At 42.9% G+C, this 13,529-nt stretch overlaps 1 protein-coding gene across 1 annotated transcript in view; it reads right to left on the bottom strand.

Moving 5' to 3' along the window:
• The window catches only part of LOC124616559 (monocarboxylate transporter 2-like), an 80,475-nt gene extending 68,067 nt beyond the window's left edge, over positions 1–12,408 (bottom strand). The window contains exon 1 of the mRNA XM_047144878.1: positions 12,336–12,408. The gene's annotated coding sequence lies outside the window, so the exon portion shown is untranslated. The remainder of the gene's footprint in view (positions 1–12,335) is intronic.
• Between the last annotated feature and the right edge of the window lie 1,121 nt (positions 12,409–13,529).

Raw genomic sequence — 13,529 nt, 5'->3', positions numbered from 1 at the left:
ACACGTAATAGTGAAAAATGAGTGACATATTAGGAGCTGACACGAATGAAGTCTTTTCTGCATCCTGAAATTCGGCTGAAGTAACTTTCAGTTATGATATATCAAGTGGAAATTTAAAGTTTGTGTTGAGGAGCGCTCTCAGCTTCAGTAGTTCGTGCAGCAATGTTCACGATCTTACTGCGGTGGTGTAATGGTTAGCATTTTTGCCTAACAAGCAAAAAGACCCAGGTTCGAGTCCATGCTGCAGCACAAATTTTAATTCATTTCGTCTCCTTCGATCATTAATAACGTGAAAATTCCATCTGCTTATTACCAAGTTTGATGAACTTCCTAAATAAGGCCACATGTACTTTAGCTCCAAGTCTGTGTAAGGCGTGCACTAGCGACAAGCTTGAAATTTGGGTTCGAGTCCCCCTCCGACACAAATTTTCGTTTGTTCTACAGCTGATGCGAAACCATAAACGTAGTTTTCGACTTTATCGTTGATATTACTTATACTCTGGAACCAACTGCACATAAGAACTATAAGAGCTGTCTAACTGTATGTTCTCTTGATGCCTCTTCTCTTAGTTGTGTACGGAAGTGTTGCCGACCTCACGACGGATATGATGGAAACCAACTGCCTGTTCGCAATTGTACTGTCTCTCTCTCTCTATTTGGGATAGTAGCTAGTTAGGTAAGGGGCTGTAGAAAGTTGGATGAGTGTCTAATAGCTGCCTGAGAATGGGTAACACGCTCTAGGTGTTCCGATGATCAGATTTTTGATTTAAAGATTTTTTGGAAAGCGTCATGGAAGAGTATGGGGAAAGGCGCTGAGCGGTGGTATTACGATGTTCACTAGTGGGACTGTTCTTATTTCTTTTTCTTATAAAATCAGGTCTGTAGTGGTTTATTGTGTACGCTTAGTCATTCAAAAGGGTCTTCTTTTCTGCTTTGGTTTTTCGTATACGATAATTTTCCTGTAAATTGAAATGTGTTTTTTCTTGTGTTTGTTGTGATGATTTCATGCTATCTTCTCTAGAAGTAGGCTTGTGACTATGTACTCTGAGTTGCCGTGAAAATGTGGAGCGGTCAGTCATAGACTAGTAGGCTCACTTGTGTTCTTTGTATCTAGTATAGAATGTATCAGTTTCTCCAACATAACTGCCATCACAAGCGTTATATTTTAATTAATATATGTTATAACTACTTTCTGTTATAAGTTTAGGTCCTTTGTTGGTTTTGATGTGTGGTTTTGGACAGAACTGTCTGTTGTGTATGCTGCATTTTTCCAGTGTCTTTTGAAAATGTTCATGATTTTATTTGTGTATGTGTGTCATTGCGTACCGCTTGTATCTACTTTTGTATTTCCTGAGTACTATGCAAATTCCAACCGGAAAAACGAATAACTGTAAATAATAATAAAGTTTTCTAATCTGCCAATATCGCTTGCAGAATCCGAACAATATTTCCCAGATTAAAAGATACCTTAATGTGAAAGAAGAAATTCACTTGGTGCAAATAAAATACATTGCAGCATTCATAAAATGAATGTTTATATGCTTGCTGCGGATGATGGCTACACAAAACAACTTATCAAATTTAAGTATTTATCTGTGTAATACAGGGAAGTGACCAGAAGAAATGATTTCAGAGTAGATTTAAAAGTGCTTAGCAGTTGAGGACAACCATTAGAGTGAGCTAAGAACGTAAACAAATAGTTTATTTGGTTCGAAAATTTTGTATAAACCAAAAAGAGCTTTTTAAACTGAGTTTTGTAATGAATCTGAAACTAAATGTTTGTAATGAATATCTGTTGTCAGTTTTGAGTTTTGGATGTGAGGCATGGAGTTTTCATACGTAATTCATAAAAAATTATGTGTTGGGAGAGTTGCATGTTGATAAACACTAGGAGCGACAGGGAAACAAACAGTTGCTTCAGGGAACACACAGAGATGGACGATGTTATTTTGAATTCAGCAAAAATAACGTGGCTGTGCTTGGGATATGTAACCAAGAAAATTCATGGGGAGAAACGCATTGAACTCAACAGTTCTCGTGCAAGATAGGGCCCCACTGCACATCGCTCGTGCAGTTCACCTGATTCTCCGAAACACATTTGGAAACGATCGAATTACCAGCCGAGCTTTTCCAAATGCCTGGCCAGCACGATCAGTTGATATCACTGGTCTGTGACTTATGGTTGTGAGGCTACCTGAACGACAGGGTTTACCATGGGAACATTCACACATGCGCTGATCTGAAGCGCAGCGTAACAAGAGAGGTAGCCAGCATACCTATGGACGTGCCTCGTTCTGCTGTGCGGAATGTAATCCCGCGCTTTGAGACTCTTCTGCACACTGAGAGGCACCATATTGGGATCCTTTTGTAGCAGTAATGGTACTGGAATGTAATGGTATGGCGTACCGTAGCGGCACATGTCCCCATGTCCTTGACATTAATGCTACCAAGTTTGATACTGGTACGGAAGAAGCGTTAAATAGGGAGTTAATAAATACAATTTCTTAAACATTATTTCTGTTTATCATACATTGTAAGTAACGTAAAAACAAAAAATATAAAAGGTAAAGTAGTTTTCACGAACAGACTGGAACTCGGTATCGTCACATTACCAGTCCTCATTCTTTCCACCATTCCAACCACTGAGTGAAAGTCGTACTACCATAAATGGCACATGCCCCGCCCGAGACGCGCCATAAATGTTATTTTATTATATAAGTCGGGTTACATGGAGTTCCCATTTCCGTAACCTTAATTTCTGGCCATGCCCTTGATACATCATAAATTTGGACAAAGAGGGTGATGACCAATGGGCGCGGTCCCCTTGAGAGCTGTAGGCGACTTAAACGTGAGGTGCTCAGGCAGCGCGTTGAAATAAAATAACTTCAATTTTCTCCATACTATAGTGAAATGTGGCTTTCCTTTCAACTTTAAAAGCAATTACGATATATTAAAAAATGGCTCTGAGCACTATGGGACTCCTGAGGTCATTAGTCCCCTAGAACTTAGAACTAGTTAAACCTAACTAACCTAAGGACATCACACGCATCCATGCCCGAGGCAGGATTCGAACCTGCGACCGTAGCGGTCTCGCGGTTCCAGACTGCAGCGCCTAGAACCGCACGGCCACTTCGGCCGGCTACGATATGTTAGCTACATTTACTATACAGTAACGTATCACCTAAACTGAACCAAACACAGTGTTGCCAGTGACCACATTTTTCACTGCTAATTCTTCAGATTTAACGCTATAGAGTATTTCAACATTATGTCAGTAATGAAAAAATAGACCCTCTATCACCAACCTGTGATATGAAACTATAGTACACGAAAGAAATCAGTTTTTAATGACAATTTGTTCCCTCAGATTCGAGTGAGAAATATTACACTGGTGTTCAAAGTTAAAGCAACAAACTTAAATTTTGCAACATTGCTGTTATTTTGCCACAAAACGTTATAAACGGGGTCAGTAAATTTGAAACAATGTAGAAAACGTAGGCAATTACAACATGCAGAGCAACAGACAAAAATGTTTTTCGTTCTTTTTCAACTTACCGGGTTTACACACATTCGACAACTGGTTAATGCGCTCAGTATGGGGTGTGACCACCTCTGGCAGCAATAAAAGCCTCACAACTACGGTGCATGCTGTGTATGATGTCATTACTCTTATGTCGAGGCAATAACGCCAATTCTTCGCGCACAGCTGCTCGCAAGTCTTGGAGAGTGGTTGGAGGATGCTGCCGCGATGCAACCCGTCTCCTAGTCCATCCCAGACGTGGTCTATGGGATTTATATCGGGAGGGCGAGCCAGCCACGCCATGCGTGCAATATCTTCTCTCCCCAAAATAACGTCAGCCACCTGTACTCTATGAGGTCGAGCATTGTCGTCCATCACTACGATGTCTGGGCCCACAGCACCTCCCAACAACCGCACACGAGGTCCCAAGACCTCGTCACGATATCAGACAATAGTTAAACCCTGATGATTCACTCGCACAAGCTCACGAAGAGGCGTTCGAGCAGTCAGCACAATCCCTGCCCACATCATAACGAATCGTCCTCAATATCGCATTCTTTCCACAATGTTTGGATCCCGAAATCGTCTTCCACGTTCCTTCTAGATGCGAACCTGCTATGAATCAATCTCCAGACCAAATCGGGCTCATCTGTGAAAAGAAAATTGGCCCACTGTTTGAGTGTCCTGGTGGTAAGTTAACAACCCTAGACGTTCCCACACATAAAAGAGATCTCCGACAATAAAGGCCACTCTGTCGAAGCCTTTTGTACACAGTTCGCCACGATACAACACGTCCAGTGGATGTTGCGTGGTCAGATGCCAGTTGCCGTGAAGTAATAAGGCGGCACTGTCATACCCTTACAGCTAAGTAACGGACCTCTCTTTCTGCTGCAACACGTGGTCGGCCCTGCCCTGGTCTTCGGGATACAGTTTGGATCTCTATACACTGTTACCACATCCGAGAAGCAACAGAACGATTCACATTAAGCCATTGGGTCACATAAGTCTGCTACTGGCTGCTTCCATTCTTCCTATGGCCGTCACTGCAGAGAGTCTGGTAGGCGTCTTCTCTGTGCCATACTGCACCGTCTCTGAATCTTTACACAGCGATTACGGATGTGGCACTACCCGCACACACTAACCCGTTTGATAAGTGCCCTGACGGCATTATTGATGTGGTTTTCTCTTGATCGGTATGCGATAGGAAGGACTTCTGTTGACAGTTTATATGACTATATCGAGAACTAGACATGGGATGGGGAAATAGCGGTTTGTTGCTTTAATTTTAGACAGCAGTGTATACACAGTAGTGAAGACGACTCGCAAACACGAAACGAGCTGTTTTTAATTTTTTTAAGTGAAAGGAGAACTTCTAGGCAACGGCCTTGCTGCAGTGGATACACCGTTTCCCGTGAGACCACCGAAGTTAAGTTCTGTCGGGCGTGGTCGGCGCTTGGACGGGTGACCATACAGGCCGCCATGCACTGTTGTCATTTTTCGGGGTGCACTCAGCCTCGTCCGCGGCTCGTGGTTGTGCGGTAGCGTTCTCGCTTCCCGCGCCCTGGTTCCCGGGTTCGATTCCCGGCGGGGTCAGGGATTTTCTCTGCCTCGTGATGACTGGGTGTTGTGTGACGTCCTTAGGTTAGTTAGATTTAAGTAATTCTAAGTTCTAGGGGACTGATGACCATATACGTTAAGTCCCATAGTGCTCAGAGCCATTTGAACCACTCAGCCTCGTGATGCCAATTGAGTAGCTACTGGACCGAATAGTAGCGGCTTCGGTCAAGAATACCATCATAACGACAGGGAGAGTGGTGTGCTGACCCCACGCCCCTCCTATCCGCATCCTCCACTGAGGATGACACGGCGGTCGGATGGACCCGGTAGGCCACTCGTGGCCTGAAGACGGAGTGCTAAAGGGAGAACTTCCATCAGAAAACTACCACAGCAGTTGATGTAGCTTTGCTTCATTTACACACAGTATTTTTCAGTTTAATGAGCTTTTATTGTTCACAGCAAGAAAATCGGAAAATCATTTTTTCCTGTATTGCTATCAGCAGCATGTAGGACCTGTTAGTTACTTTCGCGTGTGATGTTTTTTCTTGTTACCGCTCACTATACGTTTCTAACTTTTACATTATATCAACCAACTATGTACTTGTAGATAAGCCCAGAAGCTAAAATGCACAATTAATGACATAAAGAACAAGTATCCACTGATAACATTGCAGTTTAGTCTAATCTACAAACCAACCAATCAAAACGAGTCCGTTAGCCTTTGGCTCAAAACACAGATGTTTACTCGATTTCAGTAGGGCAGAGTTCGCGCATGCGCGCTAAATTTTGGCGCATGTATTCTGTATACTGTCTATTCTGTGTCGTGGTGATGGAGCAGAAAACAGCCGGTTTGTAGACTGACTCAGTCTAGTTGCAAACTATTGAGACAGACCACATGCTACCGCACACTCAGGTTTATCGCTCAGATGCTATCCAAGGTCATTGACGACTCATGTAGCAATCAAAAACCAGTAGCAACTTATCTGTACAACTGAGATTACGGACTATGATAATTTCGTAATACCATCCAACTTCAGATAATGGGACTGCAGATGAGATTTATACACAAGTGTTCTCCATCACTTGTCGAATAAACGTTACACCATCACTCTCATTTATTACTCATATTCATTTCTGAAAACATTTCTGTTATATAATATATGCTTGCCGCTTGGATTCCTACCACAGTATCATGTATTCAATGTCACATCTACGATGTCGCAGCTCCAGCAGTAAATGATGACCTAAACCACAAGGTGGCTTTCGATGTGCTGCAGAGAGTATTTCCTTAGCTGCTGTCGTTTCCCCACACTCTTGTCCCCTTCGGGAATGGGACGGAGGCGTTTGAAGTTAGGCGTCGAATCCACTCGAATTCTGTGATTGTTCTGTCATGTTCATTTCGCAGTGTAGGGTTTAAAGAAAGCATTTTGGTGCTTCTCTTATTGGAAGCTACACTCTCAGAATCTTAACAGTCATACACACCATTTTGCTACTGCAACACTTTTAACGTCTGAAACGTGAATTGGAGGACCATTCCGCGGTGCTCCCGCGCTGACGTATCATACTGTCATCATTTGTCTGTTTCTTTTTCTTACCCGATTATTCAGGAGAAAGTGGTTGGGGAATGTGTGCGTACCTTTCATCAATATTAATTATTATGTGTTGGAGACGAGCTTTTCCACCCAGTAGGTTTTCTTTCATTTCAACCGTTCGTTTTAGGTACTGCTATTTTGACAACGCTAGTCTACATCACATGTCTCATAACACACTGAAGCACCAGAGAAACTGGTATAGGCACGTATATTCAAATATAGAGACATGTAAACAGGCAGAATACGGAACTGCGGTCGGCAACGCCTATATAAGACAACAAGAATCTGGCGCAGTTGTTAGATCGGTTACTACTGCTACAACGGCAAGTTATCAAGATTTAAGTGAGTTTCAAGGCGGTGTTACAGTAGGTGGACGAAAGAAGGGATACAGCTCCTCCAACGTAGCGACGAAATGAGGATTTTCCCATACGACCATTTACGAGTATACCGTTAGTATTAGAAATCCGGTAACACATCAGATCTCCACATCGCAGCGGGCGGAAAGAGATCCTGCAAGAACGGGATCAACGACGACTGAAGAGAATCTTTCAACGAGACAGCAGTTCAAATGGTTCAAATGGCTCTGAGCACTATGGGACTTAACAGCTGTGGTCATCAGTCCCCTAGAACTTAGAACTACTTAAACCTAACTAACCTAAGGACATCACACACATCCATGCCCGAGGCAGGATTCGAACCTGCGACCGTAGCAGTCGCGCGGTTCCGGACTGCGCGCCTAGAACCGCGAGACCACCGCGGCCGGCGAGACAGCAGTGCAACCCTTTCGCAAATTACTTCAGATTTGAATGTTGGGCCAGCAACAAGTGTCAGCGTACGAACCATTCAACGAAACATCATCGATATTTGATTTCGAATCCGAAGGCTCACTCGTGTTCCCTTGACGACCGAACGACAAAAATCTTTACGTCTAGCCTGGGCCCGTCAACACCGACGATGCACTGTTGATGACGGAAACATGTTGCCTGGTCGGACGAGTGTCGTGTCAAATTGTATCGAGCGGATGGACGTGTACGGGTGTGGAGACAACCTCACGAATCCATGAACGCAGTTGGAGTGATATGGGACCCCTGATATGTCTAGATACGATTCTGACAGCAGACACGTACGTATGCGTCCTGTATGATTAACTGCATCCATTCATGTCCACTGTTCATTCCGACGGACCTGGGCAATTCCATCAGGATAATGCGACAGCCCATACGTCCGAATTGCTACAGAGTGGCTCCAGGAAAACTCTTCTGACTTTAAACACTTCCGCTGGCCACAAAACTCCCCAGACATGAACATTACTGAGCGTATCTGGGATGCCTTGCAACGTGCTGTTCAGACGAAATCTCCACCCCCTCGTATTCTTACGGATTTATGGGCAGCCCTGCAGGATTCGTGGTGTCACTTCCCTCCATTACTACTTCAGACATTAGTCGAGTCCACGCGACGTCGTGTTGCGACACTTCCGCGCGCTCGCGAGGGCCCTACACGATATTAAGAATGTGTACCACTTTCTTTGGCTCTTCCCTGCATACAGGAAATTTCTATTGTTAGCTCTCAATATGGTCAAAACATGTCAGTATTTTGATCCCTTCGACAGTTTACTCTTTTGCTTGAGCCAGTTTTTCTAGACTACTCGGCGTAGGTAGAACACAGTTTATGATCACTCGCACTGGCAATGATGCAGAGACCAGAGGGTGCAGTGTCTGTTCTTCGAGAGGGGAGTATAATTATTTATTTATTTATTCGGTATCTTTAAAAATACGGGTAAATGCAATTGTGTGTTCCAGTATGCAAAAATTGTTAACTTATTTTTTACTTGAGAATGAAAATATGACAGTATTATAAATAGCAGCGGCGTATTTGTACTTTGAGAGCATGGACTCAAATATTGAAGTTATTGTGGACCCGCACAACACTCGAAGAATACTCCTATTACCATCATATTCAGGCTATGGTAGTCGAATCCTGGCTCTCGGCGTAAAATGAAAAGTAAAATCTGAAAACTGATGTTGCTCTCGTCTGCGGCTCGTTGCTATGAAAAAATGTTTGTTTCAAATGTTAAAGCGAGCGATGTTTGCGCTTCCGCTATGATTTCGTTTTTTAGATCGACACGTAATGGCATCCGTTGAAGCAGTGGCGAGCCGGCCGAAGTGGGCGTGCGGTTAAAGGCGCTGCAGTCTGGAACCGCAAGACCGCTACGGTCGCAGGTTCGAATCCTGCCTCGGGCATGGATGTTTGTGATGTCCTTAGGTTAGTTAGGTTTAACTAGTTCTAAGTTCTGGGGGACTAATGACCTCAGCAGTTGAGTCCCATAGTGCTCAGAGCCATTTGAACCATTTGAAGCAGTGGCCGCTATTATTGTGGCGCCGTAAACGTCTTAAGAAAAAATCATCCAACGCAAGGAACATGACAGAGGGCTCACCGTACATCGAAATAACTCAAATATAAACTGTAACTTTCTATATTATAAAGTTAGCAGCATTTGCTTACAGTACTTGTGTACTACAAGATGTCTGCTTCTTAAGCCCAGAAACTAGCGAAGAAAGAGGAAGAGAAGAACAATCTAGGAGCGTTCTTCTGCCTTATTAACATCATAGAAGTTATTACATAAATAGTTTACTCCTTGATACAAAGGTTAATATTTGCTATAAAACATGGATATTTTGCGCCGCCTATGAGATCGATGAAACACATAAGATTCGTGTGCATTTTTCCCGTCGTCTGTCACACTTCTCGTTCTAAGTTTTTTGTCTTAAATGTCTTTACGACGCAATTGTCGCTGGGACGGCACAAGGAACAAACAGGAGTTTCCTCTAATCGATGATGTCGTTAGCGCGTCGACAACCCATTGAACGATCCGAATTGAAAAACATAAAAGTTGGCAAGTCAGTGACTGTACTACCAGTGACGTATATTTAATGCTTTACAGAACTATCGGACGAGTGCGGGGCTGCAGTATTTCAAGTCAGTGGTCCGGCCACGTGGCATGCCCGCAACAGCAGTAGCAGCAGCAACTTGCATCTACATCTACATCATACTGCGCCAGCTACCTAATGGTGTGTAGCGGAGCGTACTTTCGGTACCACTATCTGATCCCTCCAACCCTTTTCCACTCGAGAATAGTTCTTGGAAAGAATGATTGTCGGTAAGCCTCTGTATTGGTTCTAATTTCTCGAATTTTCTGATCGTGCTTAATACGCGAGATGCATGCGGGGGAATGTAATATGTTGTCCGACTCATCCTGAAAAGTGGTGTCCTGAAATTTCAATAGTAAACCTCTACGTGATGCACAACGCCTCTCTTTTAATATATTGAAAAATCCACCTCAGTTGCGAAAATTTGCCGCTGCCAAACAACGCGTGGTGAAGTGATGCCGGGGCTGGACTTCAGTTAAGTAGCTTTAATTCGACATGGTACCACGGTACCACGGTAATGTTGACTGTGCCTTACTCTGGCTTGTTATAGTAATTTTATGCTTCTGAAGAAGGCTAAATTATTCTAGCCGAAACCTGGGTACAGACCAGAAAATTTTCGCAACTGAGGCGGATTTTTCAATATATTAGTCTACCACAGTTGCTGACGGGACTGCAATATGCTAAAAATTCTTACACCTCTCTTGTAACGTCTGCCAGTGGAGTTTGCTTAGCATCTTCGTAACGCTCTCTCGCCAGCTAAACGATACCGTGACGAAACGCGCCGCTCTTGGATCTTCCCTACCTCCTCTATCAGTCCTACCTGATAGGGATTGATGAACAATACTCAAGAATCGGGCGAGCAAGAGCCTTATAAGACACTTCTTTCATGTATGAGTTACATTTCCTTAAGATTCTTCCGAAGAATCGGAATCTGGTGTCTGATTTTCCCACTGTCTGTTTTATATGGTCATTCCCGTTAAGGTCGCTCTGGATAGTTACGCCTAGATATTTTACGGTGGACGCTGTCTCCAGCTGTTTGTCATCCAAAATGTCCAAATGTGTGTGAAATCTTATGGAACTTAACTGCTAAGGTCATCAGTCCCTAAGCTTGCACACAACTTAACCTAAATTATCCTAAGGACAAACACACACACTCATGCCCGCGGGAGGACTCGAACCTCCACCGGGACCAGTCGCGAAGTCCATGACTGCAGCGCCTTAGACCGCTCGGCTATATTTGTCATCAATATTGTAACTGTACAGTAGTGCATTTCTTCTCTTATGTATGCGCAATATATTACATACTTCTGACGTTTCCTCGATATCGATACTCGGGATGGCCAAGGAAGCGAAATCAAAATCGGATACTAAATCAATCATCTGTCTGTAACAGCAGGTGTAGTCTGTCCAGTGCTTTCTTCACTGTGTCTCTTTCGTTTTACTGCAGCAGAGAACACACTTCAGCAGGGAAGGAAACCATCATTCTCTGCTGCCAAGGTAATTTCGCAAGATTTATGGGGAAGGATGTAATATGGCGCTTTACTCTTCTTGGAACGAAAACTGCCTGAACCACACTGTAACACACACACAGCACACTCGTAGCGTCTGCCACTGTGGAATGACGACCGTTTTTGTGAAGTTTTCCCACTTGCTAAATAAACCGTTGACCTTGGATCTTATCTATCTCTTCTATTAATCCAAACTGCTAAGCGTCCCAGCCTGCAGACCTGTGCTCGAGTGTAGATAGAACAAAGCTACTTTCTTCGTCGCTCATTTATATTTACTTTGCATTCTTGCTCAGTCTGTCGCTCCACATGCATACTGCAACATATATTACGGTTTGTCTGTTTCTAGTAATTATAAAGGCATAATAGTAATAATAATTATAATAATAACAATGTGTGTTTCAGGAATTTTATGCTCAAAATGTTTCATTCGTCTAGACTGACTGGCAACGGCAAGTTCCCTGCACCACCACGCGTTGAATCTCTTGAGGGCTTTCTATATTTCATTACAGTTTTTCAGCTTTTACACTTCCCTCTGTACATCGTCGGCAAACAGTGTCAAGCAGCTTCTGACGATATCCCTCATGTCGATAATACATATAGTGTAACGTAGCGTATCTATAACACTATAAAAACTCCTGTTCGACAGCCCAGTGAGAACTTGTTTTGTGAGAAAAAGATAGCGAGTAATATAAACAGGATTTGCTAGGCATTTCACACTAAACTCCTCTAAATTATAATAATACTGCCAGGCTCTTAATCAGCACTTCAAAAACAGCAATAACAACTTAGACAGGAAAGAAATCATTGGTTGCCATCGAAGTCGTTACATATGCTGCACCAGGTTCTTTGAACCGGGAAAAAACTGGTAAAACAGGTCAGATCATTTAAAAAACGATCCCAGCATTCGATTCCACTGTCTGCCAGAAACTAAGTGATATTTTAGTAACTATGATCCAGTAGGTATTTGAACAACGCTTCTTAAAACAGGTACATAGGATGCAGCGTGTGTCTGTGATAACGATACTGACTTTCAGGACTGGCGGAGAAGGGTAAATATGACAATCATGTAGAGACAGCGACCTGCTTAACAAATGATTGAAAATTTCTTCGCATCCACTATCGTTTCTTCGTTCTAAGTTGAAATATAGGTCTCAAAGGATATGTACGAAGTGCCACGTGAAGTGAACAGCAAAACAACAATAATTACTACGATCACTCTTTGCAACCTTACCTGGAAGTAAATGTTCAGCTGCATTACATCAATGTAGTCTCCCGATGTGCCATTCCACATTGACGAATCTGCTCGTTCTGTTGCCTGAAGCAAATCTGCCCGTGTGTTATCAACACGGATCCCACTTGAAACGCTTCGTTTGATAACTACGTTTGATCATTGGGACAATCGACAGTACTCCGAAATGTGCTTGTCCTGTGTACAAACAGCTATCACAGATTTAGTTCACAGTTACGAGAGAATGATTTCAGCCAGCTGGTCGTGTAATTGTTCCACACATTCACTAATGACAGAATATAGCTGTATCCTTCCTTTTTCTGGATCTGTACCATGCTATCCTACAAATTTATTGAAATGTTTCTTGATTATCTCGTTTGTAGGTGGCGTTAGGATTCTTTACCAGCCCATGTATGACAGTTGCCGACGTTGGACGAACCTTCTCTCCACAAAGATGTCTCGTTCGTTAACGACATAAACAAAGGTATAATTTATTGTTCTGGCTCAGTTGCACAATTTTTGAAGTCGATTAAATGTGTCGATCAATCTGGATCATCTTCAGACCTAGAACAAAGCAAAACTAAATATGAACCATCTAATATTTTACAATAGTACTGAAGAAAAGAATTGTACGTAAATGTAGAATTACCTAAGCAGTTGCATTAGCAACCCATCTTGTCTATTCAGAACAACATGTCAGAGCACTGTATTTTGCCCTCACTGCTTCCTTCCCCTCCCCCAATTAGCCTCACTCCATTTCCCCTGCACCATCCTACCCCTACCTCCAACAACTACCTGCTTAAAACATCGACCACAGTTGAAAAAAACAGTACTATGATACATTGTTCTGAAGAGACGTGACGGTTTGGTAATGCAGTTATTAGGTAAATTCTACTTTTATGTCCATTTTCTTCTTTTCTACTGTTGTAAAATATTAGATGGTACATTCCTAGTTTTACTTTGTTTTAGGTCTGAAGACGGTCCACAATGATCGAAACATCTAATGGAACTAAAAAAAGACAGAACAATAAATGGGAATATTTTGAATATCTACTCGTAATTGCTGAATTCGCTCAAGGCCGTTATGTCGACGTTTTGCAGTGCTGATGAAACGGCTGATTCCACAGGCGGAGAAAACAAAAAAAAAAAACGAAAGCGCCTGTCCCTTCGGAAAAGGAAATGGATAGCTTTCCACGT

This window comes from Schistocerca americana, chromosome 5 (genome assembly GCF_021461395.2).
Source record: "Schistocerca americana isolate TAMUIC-IGC-003095 chromosome 5, iqSchAmer2.1, whole genome shotgun sequence".
In the NCBI taxonomy this organism is placed as follows: Eukaryota; Metazoa; Arthropoda; class Insecta; order Orthoptera; family Acrididae; genus Schistocerca; species Schistocerca americana.
Note: the sequence above shows the minus strand (reverse complement) of the source record. Positions and strands in the feature narration are given on the sequence as shown.